Raw genomic sequence first — 12,519 nt, 5'->3', positions numbered from 1 at the left:
TCTTTTTTCATCTTCAACCCTAGTGGCATCTTTTTGAAGGTTTTCATATCCTTGTCATCCACTTTTTTATACGTTCAAGGGTTATGCATGTATTCACTCTCTCCTTTACGGTTACAGGTCATTCACACAAGTGTGTGGCTGGACAAAGCGTCTTGGTCAGCTTGCCAAGTGGAAAAGCTTTTGAAGAAGTTCTTCTCGGTCCGATCATTGCTCCGACGCAAAGGAATGTTGGATCCCTTGAAGTGCATTTACTTGATTTTCCAAATATTGTAATTAAAGGAAGTGAGCTACGGTTGCCATTCCAGGCTTGCTTGAAGATTGAGAAATTTGGTGATCTGATACGAGCGAGCATAACCACAGATGGTATTGTTCAACATATATGATGATTGGCTGAAGACGGTCTCATCCTACACGCGTTCTCGAGGCTGATATTGATTCTCGAGCTCTTCATGTGAACAATGAGAAGGCAAAAATGCTGCTTAAGCCTGATAAGACATTTGTCACGAGCCCCATCATATCTGGCCAAGTCTAACAAATGAACAGTGGGTGAAGGTAAGCTTGTTGAACTTGATCTTCTAGTTTTTGTTTGATTGAGAGAACACTGCGGTTGGGATCTTTTCTTAAGCATATAGTTGTTTTCGTCTAATCACATACTTCCTTTCTTGTTTTAATGTTTAGGTCGAGATAGCACTCGAGACCTGATACTTTCTGACTACGGAAAAGAACAACGTGAACGCATCTGCATTGACCAATTCTGAGATTCGTGATATAATTCTTGGAGCTGAGATCACTCCACCCTCACAACAGCGTCAACAAATTGCCGAGATTGAGAAACAGGTGACTACCCCACTCCTCATTGCAACTGATTGTGGCCTCGTGTTATGTCATTTGTTTACCCAGCTGCTTACTGTGTGACTTTTGTATTCCTTCAGGCAAAGGATTCCAGTCAGCTCACAGCAGTAACCACAAGGACCACAAACGTGCACGGTGATGAATTAATTGTGACCACTACTAGTCCTTATGAACAAGCAGCATTTGGGTCTAAAACTGACTGGCGGGTCAGAGCTATTTCGACTACCAATCTCCATCTTCGGGTCAATCACATATATGTTAACTCCGAGGATATTAAGGTACATATACTTTCTGCTGAATGACATCAGTCTGCTCATATAAAGCTATTTTGCTGATGAGATTTTGGTAAAATGTATGCAGGAAACTGGATATACATACATTATGCCCAAGAATATATTAAAGAAGTTCATATGCATAGCAGATCTTCGCACGCAAGTTGCAGGTTACCTTTATGGTGTAAGTCCACCGGACAATCCCCAAGTCAAAGAAATCCGGTGTATTTCCATGGTGCCACAGTGGGGTACCCACCAGCAAGTTCATCTACCATCAGCTCTACCCTAAAAAAATTCTCATTACATGTAAATAAATTGAATGCACCATTAATCCATCGTGAACAAAATCCAAGCGCAACATACAGAAAAAAGATTAGTACTGATACTGCTAATGCTACAACAGAATCTACACAATTAAGTATTGATTACCCTCAAAAGATTACGGGAAACCAATCACAGTCGCTCTCGAAATTACACTAACATCCTTCTTCATAGTACAGTTACGACCACCAGAGTGTCGACAATCTAACTGGAACTATTCTGCAAAACCGTCTCCTTAAAAAGATTGAGCAATTAAGCCGGCACTGGATGAAACAAATAAAACAAAGTAAGAAAAGTGCAATGGATTAAATGGTTCAAATCAAAGAAAGAATGAATGAATATGAATGAATGCCAGATGACAATACAATTAGTGAATATAGCAATTTCGATATATTATGTCTACATTTACAAGCTAGATCTCCAATTTGTGTAACATGATGCAGTCACTATGAACAAAATCACCCTTGAGAGACTAATATCAAACCTAAATTCAAGGTCACAAACTTATGATATATCTACTCAAGGAGTTGGCAACATATCCACCAGTAAGTGAAAAAATGCATTTGATCATGTTAAGAGTTAATTAGAAGTCCTACTGATATACATTAAAACAGAAGGCACAGTGGGACAACAAAAGGAATAGCATATGATTAAAAAATATAGAGTAAGATGAAGGCATACTGTATGTAGCAGTATCAATTTGTTCAGGGAGCTCCTTTATATCAACTTCAAACCTCTCTTGAACCTATTCCATAAAAAAGCACATTTCAAACCCAGAAGCTCTAGGAACCCATGGAAGTTGGGGAACGGTATGTTCTTATCATACCTGATTGAGAACATCAGAATCTGATGCGGATGATACAAATGTAATAGCAAGTCCTTTGATACCAAATCGACCAGCTCGGCCCACCTGTAGTAGCAGCAAATTCAATAAGGTGATCGGGTCCACAATAATGTTAGTGAAGTCTTAGAGATGGACATACCCTGTGCAAGTAGGTATCTGCAGAATCAGGCATATCATAATTTATGACAATGTTTACACGCCGATGTCAATTCCTCTTCCAACTAAATCAGTTGCAACTAAGATTCTCTTCAAACCCTCTTTAAAACCTTTGTAACGTGTTAACCTGAAAGGGGAAGCACAGAAATCTATGATCAAATTCCATGTAAGAAAAATTAGGACAAAAAATATGTAATTGCAAGTCTGTTTTGGTATTAAAAAATAAACTTGCCTTTCTTCCTGCGACATTCCAGAGTGTATGCATATAGATGGAAAGTTGCACTCTACAAGTAACTTGTTTAGTTCGGCTGCCCGACTGACACTTTTAACAAAAATGACAACCTGGTTGAAATCCAGGGCATCAAGAAGGTCATTTAACTTCCTGTTCTTTTCCATATCTGTCAGCTTGATGTAATGCTGGAAAATAAACAAAAGAAACATATTTAAAAATTCCATTAAGAGGGGCAACGATTAACATATATGCTCCATAACTATGCAAGTCACTGCACCTGTACAAGCCCATGGAGAGTCAATTTTGCCTCATCATCCACATAAATTTCCATTGGCTGCGAAAAGAGGAGTGACACAAAGTTGTACATAAGTAGTGGAAAAAGTAAAGAGTAAGCAGGGTACCAACCAAAATTACATAGACTACATGTACAATCAGTGTAAGTTGTGCAGTATCTAATGGTGGCCTCATTATCTCATCATATTGGTTTATAGGGTTGAATGATGTGTCCATTTAACATATAAGTGATAACAACCATAGCAGCAAATGCTTGAACTATCTGCTCATCTGATTGGATTTAGGATTCAAGGATGTCCAATTACATTCAGTAACAAGAACCCAAATTCTTTAAAATGCACGTGCCTCAACCACCACCAATTCCCAGAGGCAACTAAAATCACAAAACATTAAATAGTGCTGCCCGAATAGAGGTAAGTTATATATCTGAAGAATAAGGTTAAAGAAAATTACATCTTGCATGAACTTCTTGCAAATAGGGCGGATCTCTTTACTCAGAGTAGCTGAAAACATCATCACTTGCTTATCATGTGGGGTCATCTTGAAAATCTCTTGAACATCTCTTCTCATGTCCGATAAAAAGTCACTATTTCAGTATGATATCATAGTCACTATTCTAGAACTTAGTATAACTCAATATAAAAACAAACATACCAAGTGACTCGAGCATCTTATCACACTCATCAAGAATGAAATGCCCTCACATTTTTTAAACAAAGATCCTTATCTCTAGCAAGAGACAATATCCTTCCAGGTGTTCCGACAACAATATGGGGGCATTCATTTTTCAATAAATCCTTGTGGGTCTTAATGTTGACACCACCATAGAACACAGCAACTTTTAGATCGGACAAATAGGTACTAAATCGCTGAAACTCATTGCAAATCTGCCAAAAATAAGTGATTTGAAAATTAGGGAGTTTGACTTCAGCATCGAGATATGAATCTACATGTGTTCACAGATATAAATAATAATGTGCCAAACTCGATGTCAAAAAACATGAATATGCATTCTCATAGTTACCTGATATGCTAGCTCTCTTGTATGGCAGAGAACAAGGGCAGCTACTTGGCCGGAAACAGGTTCAATCTGTTGTAAGGTAGAGAGAACAAAGACCGCAGTTTTTCCCATCCCAGACTTCGCTTGACAAATGACATCCATTCCCAGGATAGCTTGAGGTATACATTCATGTTGCACTGAGAAGTACGTACAAGGAAAATCCGAACGAATCCTCAATTAGTTAAGATGTTCTTCATGAGTCGTGTAACTGAAAGTGGTGAACTAGACCAATTTTCTGATGGAAATCAAGACAGTTAGATTATGTTTTACCTGAAAAAGAAAAATAAACATATGGTCTGTCAGCTACAAAATTCTAATGTAAATATAATCTTCAATGGTATATATAAGGTACAAAGATTATATGCGCATAATATATTTACAAGAATTTTCCATTAAGGACAACTGGAAAAGGAAGTCACAAACTGCAACAAGAAAAACTTAAAGCAGAAACCAAAGCATTGGGTTGTTATGGAGGATTAAAAGTGATTAACCCTGCAATGCCCTATGTTAAGAAATTATTTTCAAATGCATGGGTAAAATGTGTAAAAAAGTATTCGAGATGTTATCTTGATGCTTTGAAATGTGGATTTTTTGGTCGACCAACCAGGTCAAAGGTAAGATAATTTTGGTGAACCGTTCGGTGCAAAACATACCAGTGCTCCAAAAGCTAATCAAGGTCATGTTTTTCATCTTCATACAATGGACAAAGTGTTCTACCTTCTGATGGATGTTCAAACCCTGAATCCACAATAGCTCGAAGAAGCTCTGGCTTCAACAAAAAATCTCTGAAACCCGAGCTATGAATTCCCACATAACCCCTGCATTGACCAAAAGGATACATATAACAAAACACAGTAAGAAAGTCATAAAATGATTAAAATTATCAGTTACAATGAAAGGGAGCGAGTAAAATAAGGGCAGACGAGGACGGAAATATATAACATCCCCCCCAACCACCACCGACCAGACATCAGGGCAGACGTGAAAGGAAATATATAACACCCCACCACCACCAACCAGACATAAGTTCAAGTTATTAGATACTGTGCAGAGACACATACACAGAGACTCTGTTTATTTCCTAAATAGATGTACGGAGCTACTGAAATCATCAAAGAATGCAGAATCATCAAAAAGCTACAAACTCTACAGAGCCAATCTTCCGAAACATAAGTACGAAATCTCAACCGACTGTCTATCACTGGATTCACTACATTTAATACATCAGTTAGGAAATGCAACTAAGGAGTTTCTGAAAGCTCTAGTTTCAAAATTCTCAAATCTCCCTCAAACAGCGACTCAATTCGACGTGCAATATTAACAACCTCCTTCACAAACTAGTAAAGCTTCGAAAGTTATGCAGTTACAGATTCAACAACCATTATTCAGCAAAAACAGCTCCTACTCAACCAAAACAGGAATCAAACATTCAAATCAGCGTAAAAATAGCAATTACTTTTTGACGGTTTCTCCAGCGGGCTTGCCGTTGACGGAGTCGGGAGCTTTCTCGTCTTCTTCCTCATAGTCAAAAAGCTCTTCCTCGTACACTTCGTTGTCTTTTACTTCGCCCATCTTTCCACTGTTATCACACACCCTCCATTCTTAGCTCCAATTTAGGAATTCAATTCCAATTATCATCCAGAAAATTAAGAGACGAATTTCATTTGCGAATTCGATGCATACCTTGAACTTGAGATTTGAGAAAAGGAAGAGTGCACTGGAAAATGGGGGAGAGATAAACCCTAGGGATTTCGAGGTTTTAAATTTGTAAAACAAAGTTAGTGGAGAAAAATAATGAAATACGAATCCTATTTTTATGGTATTAATAAAAATAAAATACGGAGTATGAATGAATTAAATTAGTTGAATATAAAAGTATAAAATTAATAAAAGTATACAAGCATAAAATTTATTTACTTAAAACAATAGAAGTATTAAATTAATTATTAGTAAAAAATATTTAATGACTGGCATAGAAAAAAATAGACTAAACAGAGAAAGAATTCATAATAAAACTAATACTTCCTCCGTCCATAAAAATAGTCTTTTAATGTATTAATTGATAAAGTAAGAGTGAAGATGAGAAAAAATAGATAGAGTAAGAGATGTGAGGAAAAAATGGATAAAGTATAAGTAAGAGAGAGGGGAAAAAGTAAGAAAAGTATGATCGAGAAACTTTCGTTTTTAGAAATGAGGCTTATTTTTAGTAGGCATCAAAATGGCCAAATTGGGCTATTTTTAGTGACGAAGGAGTTCTATTTCGTATATTTTTCGAGATAGACTAGTTTGGTAGTTCGCATGAAAAGTTAAATGTGGTGGTTGCACTGACATCTCTAATTTAAAGTTTTAGAGAGTTTTTTTTAATTTGGATTTCATGCATCGCATTTCGGTGAACTCATTATTCCGTTGGTTCCACTAGTTTTTCACTAGTTTTTCCTCAATCTTTATTCTACACATTTCCATAGGGTTCCACTTTACCAACTTTCAAGTTCCACTTTAACACATTATTTTCAAGTTCCACTTTTAACTCATTAATTCCGTTGTTCCGTCATATGTCTGTTGGTTTATCCACCGCCAAGGTCAACCAGGACAAAATTGAGGATTAGCCCATCAAAACTCCAATATATTTATCGTTATAACATAATAATGCCAAAATGGCACGAACATAAGCTTAATTTGAAATTGATTGGTCTAATTTTAATTTATTATTGTTTATGTTATAGTTGATCAAGATAAAATACTTCTTTTCCAACTATTATTGAGTTAAGTCATGAAACTTTCTGATGAAAATTTTGATTACATAGGTTTATTTTCAAAAGCTTTTTGGTCGAATAGCTCGATAGAACCCGAAATTTGATGAATTAAGGTTAAGGTTGAAAATTTATAACCGAAAAATCTATAACTCAAATAGTTTGAAAATCCGAATGATTGGCTTGAACTCTAATAAATTAGCTGACATCCCTACTAATATATATCTACTCATCATCATTGATTTTAATTATATTGTGCTTAGTTAATTAGTACTACTAAATAGATCAATCAACTATAATTTATAGTTCATTTCAATCAATAAATTTAATTGTAATAATTTTTTTAAGGATGAGATGACAATAGTGGATGATTTCATATATAAATACATATTTTAGATTTAGATTATTGGCAATTATTTGCTTTGGATCTAATATGTCAAAATATAATTATTATTTTATATATGTTTATTATTATATTGATATCTCGTTGATTCAAACTTTTGTTAATTATTTCAATTGTTATTATGCACATCTATCAATATTATTATAAGTGTAAAAAAGGGTGAATTTCATCGTTAGTCTCTAACTTTTTGGGTTGTGACACCATTGACCTTTAACAAAAGAGGTTTTAACATTAAATATAACTACGAATAAAGTTCCTAGCCACCTTTCAAATGAAAATGCCCAAATATCTTGAAGGGTATTTTTGACAATTCCTAAACTCGTGACATATGAATTCTGTCATATTTTTGTCATCAACTTCTAATGTGATTTCCTCGAGTTCTAGTCTTCATCGTGATTAAAGTTTTGTCAATATTTGTCTTGAAAAAAACTTCTTATATCCCTCTATTTCTAGTTAGTGGTCAAAATATACTAGTTATATCATGTAGGAAATTTATTGAGAAACAACAAAAAATATGGAAAAGTGAAGTTATTTATGCATAAAATCGAATCAATAATATTGATACGCTGGGCTTTGCCTTGTTTTAAGTCCTTTATTTGGTTCGTTTTGAGTGTTAAAGTTGCATACACGTCCATTAATGATAACGACACGAATCCCTGAAATTAATTGGTTTAGGTCAAAGCTTATTGGGTTCGTGTCCTTATCGGATCGACCGTTAAGAACACAAAAATTCCGTATCGTGTCATGTTCGTGTTGGGTTGGGTTACCCGTTAAAAGTAATATTATAATATTATTAATTTTTAGTATTTTAAAAATGATATTTTTTGTTGGATTTGATTGGATTTTGTTACTAAGCATCTATTGATGTTATTGTTCAAAAGATCGGATTGTATAATCAAATTTTAGGTTTTTAATTAGACTCTTAAAGACAAGGTTACGTAACTTTTGTTAATCAAAAGAAGAGGCGAAGGATCCACGTAGCAAAATGCCGACGGGGGATGTTGTGCTCATCTACACCCTCTATTAATTTGTGTACACTTAATTATTTTCATTTATTTACATTATGTGTGGTATGGACGAGCACAGCATCCCTCCTACCGTGCATTTTGCCGACGAGGGATCCATGCCCAAAATTAGTTATTTTCGGATTCTTATCGTGTTATCGGATCGTGTTGTTATAGTGTCATGCCATGTTGACCCAATGTGGTTCGTGTCGTTAATGAGTTTGTGTTGTGTTCGAGTTTGAGGATAAGCGGGTCGGGTTCGTGTTCGGGTTTGAGGTTTCCTTAATAGGTCATGCTCGTGTTTGTCCTTATTGGGTCGTGTTGTGCCGTTAACGAGGTTGATCCAGATGCGACCCAATACGCACGATTTGCTACCCTAACATATACTCCCGTCGTCCCACAAAAGATGTCATACTTGTGGGACGATACGATTTAGGAGGCTTTATTTTGGGTGTAGATGGAAAGAGAAAATATAATATTTATATTATTATGAGATAGAACTTTTTTCTAAAAATGGAAATGTGACATCTTTAGTGAGACAAAGCTAAAAAGGAAGTGAGACATCTTTTATGGGAGAAGGAGTATCAATTCTAATCTCTCAAATTTTGCATCTAACTTATATATAAACCAATGAAAGTTGTAACCAATTATCATGTACAAGTTCAGAAATAATTAAAGTAAAATGAGTTTGAACATTAAACGGTAAAACAAATGAGTGAATTATTTGCGATTCTTTAAATTGTAAGACTTTTACTATAGATGGATAAACTAAAAAATAAAATAAAGCAAAACATATTCAATCTAAAAACTAGACAATACTCGGAGAATTAATCTTGGCTTTGCTTAATATTCTTTAAATTATCCAATCAATTGCTTTCACTCTGCAAGAGTAAAATTACAAAATCCTAATGCAACGTTAAGAAATATTTTAGACCTCCTAAAAACGGACCTAGAGATCAAAACCCAACATGTAGGCAAGGGCCACACATCTAGAAAATGAATCGCGCAGCTCACACGAAAATCTCGGCATTGGCCCGCTAGGCGCTCGACCTTGCACGGCATGTGCCGGAAGTTGTTGGCTCCACACGCAACCTATGCCATCGGAATGGTTCGCGCGACCTTTGTTTGCTCACACGCGACCTATGCGACCATCTCTTCCTTTTATAGACTCCGGGTTTGAGCATTTTCATCTTTTATCCCTTTTAACACTATTTTACTTCAAAACTTAAAAACCTTTTAACCATATCAAAATTTTTAAAAATTACGTAAATTGATCAAAATAAGATGATATTAACCCTAACGTATTATATAAATGCGAGTGTTTGTTTGGTAGAGATGTTAAGATATCAGAATTAATATACAAATTTGGATAAGAATTTAGTGTTATTGTTTGGTAGGTTAGATAAAATATAAAAAATAAATAATAAAAGTGGTTGATAGATTGGACTGAATTATAGATAAGATTTGCAATGACATTTTTTGTCCTTATAGTTATATGAAATTTTATAATTAAATGTTTTTTCAATTTATTTAGTTAATTAATATTTTGTAATTAGATGTCAAGAAACAAATTTTTTGACAATTTACCAATCATGAATTCATCAAATTTCAAGTGTCTTACCATTTTATTCATTAATTAGTGTTTAATTATTGTTAATTCTAATTATATTTTAATTATTTGACCGATATTTGGAGATAGATTAGTGAAGATGAATTTTTTTTTTTTTTTTTATATATATATCAAAAACGCCCAAAGTGGGCGGAGGTTAGCGACAACCCGTGAATAAATCAAAATATAATGTTCCAAAGAAGAACATGAAGGAAAAACAGTTGGAGCTCCCACAAGCCGGGATGCTCCATGCTATCAAAACTAAACTAGTAGCCAAATGAACAAAAAGAAGAAAAAAAACAAAGTAAAACTATCAAAAAAGATCAACCACTTTCGTTTGGAAACAAGTTAGGATACCCAGTGGTCCATCCTAACAAGCCCCTTCGGCATCGAGGCGCGTAGACAGATCATAATATGTCATAGTAGGGTCTGAACCCCCACCCGCAAGAAAGTCGGCGGCCGTTTCCTTCTCCGTAGATGTGGAGAATCGAACATGCCGGAGATGTCATCCTCCGGATCAAAGCCATATGATGTCTAAAATCGGGGGAACTAGGCCGTCCGATGTGAGTAAAGTAACCGAGCCAGAGTCAAGCTCTATCCAAATGTGTGTAGATAACTCCATGGCCATCTCTAAGCCTCGAATGAGAGCCATAAGCTCCGCCAAAGCTCGAAGATGCATCCACCGAGAACAAAGGACCCAGAAGGCCTCCATGGGTCCCACGAACCAATCCTCCTTCTCCGCCTCCAAAGTCGCGAGGAAAAGGCACCATTGGGTTCCACCCAGGGGCATCGGGGGATGCCAAAGGACCTGAGTGATCGCAGAACATGCCATCGGGAAAGAAGGCATGAAATCCACCAACGCCGAGCAACCCTCCAATGTAACGGGGTGATCTTGCCGGCCAACACGAACATATGTAGATGATGAGTGACCTACCAAATAACATGAGTGTGACGAAAGGGCAACCACGGAACAAAAAAACTAATGTGCATGGCGAGCCCTAGAGAAAGAGGACATCCGCCTGACCTAGTCAAGAGCAATATGGTCGGTGTGAATCGGTGTGTGCAGGGGAGGGAACCAGGCATTGAAATACTCCCACCGAAATCGCCGAATGACTCGAAGAAAGACATGACTAAAAGACTCAGAGAAGGAGCCGACAACACCGACACCTAGACGCTAACTCAATACCCGATCTTACTTCTCATCCACCGGTAACCTACCATACAACAACCTCCAAATAAAAATCGAGATGGTGGGGTCACCCCCGTTCCAAATCGGTCCCAAATTTCATACTTCGGCGGGCTCGTCGGATGCTTCCCGGCGAGGTCATAGAGATCGCCATGGCTAATCGGACTCCAACGCCTCACATCCTTCGCCCCCACCTCGATCGGCATGGCTCGATCTGATCGGTCTTGTCGAGAGGTCGCCAAACCCGAAATACAAGTCATGCAGCATATCCTCATCCCATGCATGCTCATGCCGATGGTGCAAAGGCCGAGATTGAGTAGGATCATATCCCAGGACGCTGGATCTTGATGGAGCTCGCCCCAAGCCGACGTCATCCCGGCTGATCTTCCCCTTACCCAAGGACCAACGAAAAATCATGCATAAATGACCAAAAACGACGCAAACGACCAAGTAGGACTATCATGTGAAAAATGCATATGTATGAAAATGACAGGAAGTATCCGTACTTGGGGCATGACTGGCCCGAGAGAATCCCGCAGGGGCCTCCACCACGCCCTTTAACCCAGGCCATGCTACCTCCGAAATCGGCGAATGCCCAAACCCCCTCCGCCAGGGGAAAACAACTGCTTCCACGAGATCCAAAGGCTTTCTCTTCTCCCCTACCCCAAAATATCGAATCAGAATCTCCAACTCATCAAGAAACCCAACCCGGACTCATAATGTAAAATATGAAGTGGGATAGCCCGGTGCGATGGGACCAAGTGGTATCTTGGGCCAACATCCGTTCCGAGTGGCAAAAGATGATCAGCTCTTCTCGCCCCTCTAAATATCGGTACTCCCGATGTAAAGGGCATCTCTCCTCGCTGGAAGCCACCAACTTCCTCCATTGACGCAAACTCCATATGCTCATCAACCAAATAAAAGTGTGTCTTCCATTATTCCCCAACCTTTTGCAATATAAGGGTTCGCCCCCACCATTTTCCATCGCTCCCGAGTGGGGTAAAGATGATGATTACCCCAAATAAGAAAGGTAAAAGTGAGACGGGGTGTTTTTGCAACGATACATCTTTTACCCCTTTCCCACCAAACCGGGAGAACCCCCTCTTCTCAATATCTTAAAAAAAAAGGGCCCCTCTTATCATAGCCCCCATATCTAGCTTGAGAGCTGGTTAGGGGTCTACCCCCTATTGAGCCCTTCCCCAAAACGTATCGCTCTTGGGAAAAAAGGCATCACTAAGAAAAGCCCCCCCCAAAAAAACCCTCGATTCGGGAATGGGGGTAGAGAGGGGAAATTAGATGCCAAGATTTTTTTTATGATCTTATTCGTAATGGGGGGACTTATCGCCCATAATCCCCCCCCCCATGGGTCCCGGCCCTTTGGATGAGAATAAACTTTGGGAAACTCAGGATGAAAGCCCCCTTTAAAGTCCCCCAACCGCCAATCCACGCCCCCCCCCAATGCCCAAAAATCCAAGAACAAAAGGTAACCCATCGGGCCCCATACGCATCCCCCAATCCGACTTGACTCTCTTTTGC

General features: G+C 37.9%; 1 pseudogene; it reads right to left on the bottom strand.

Moving 5' to 3' along the window:
• Window positions 1-1,424: 1,424 nt before the first annotated feature.
• On the bottom strand, window positions 1,425-5,809 carry LOC125192615 (annotated as a pseudogene).
• Window positions 5,810-12,519: the final 6,710 nt, after the last annotated feature.

Source organism: Salvia hispanica, chromosome 6 (genome assembly GCF_023119035.1).
Source record: "Salvia hispanica cultivar TCC Black 2014 chromosome 6, UniMelb_Shisp_WGS_1.0, whole genome shotgun sequence".
Classification (NCBI taxonomy): domain Eukaryota; kingdom Viridiplantae; phylum Streptophyta; class Magnoliopsida; order Lamiales; family Lamiaceae; genus Salvia; species Salvia hispanica.
Note: the sequence above shows the minus strand (reverse complement) of the source record. Positions and strands in the feature narration are given on the sequence as shown.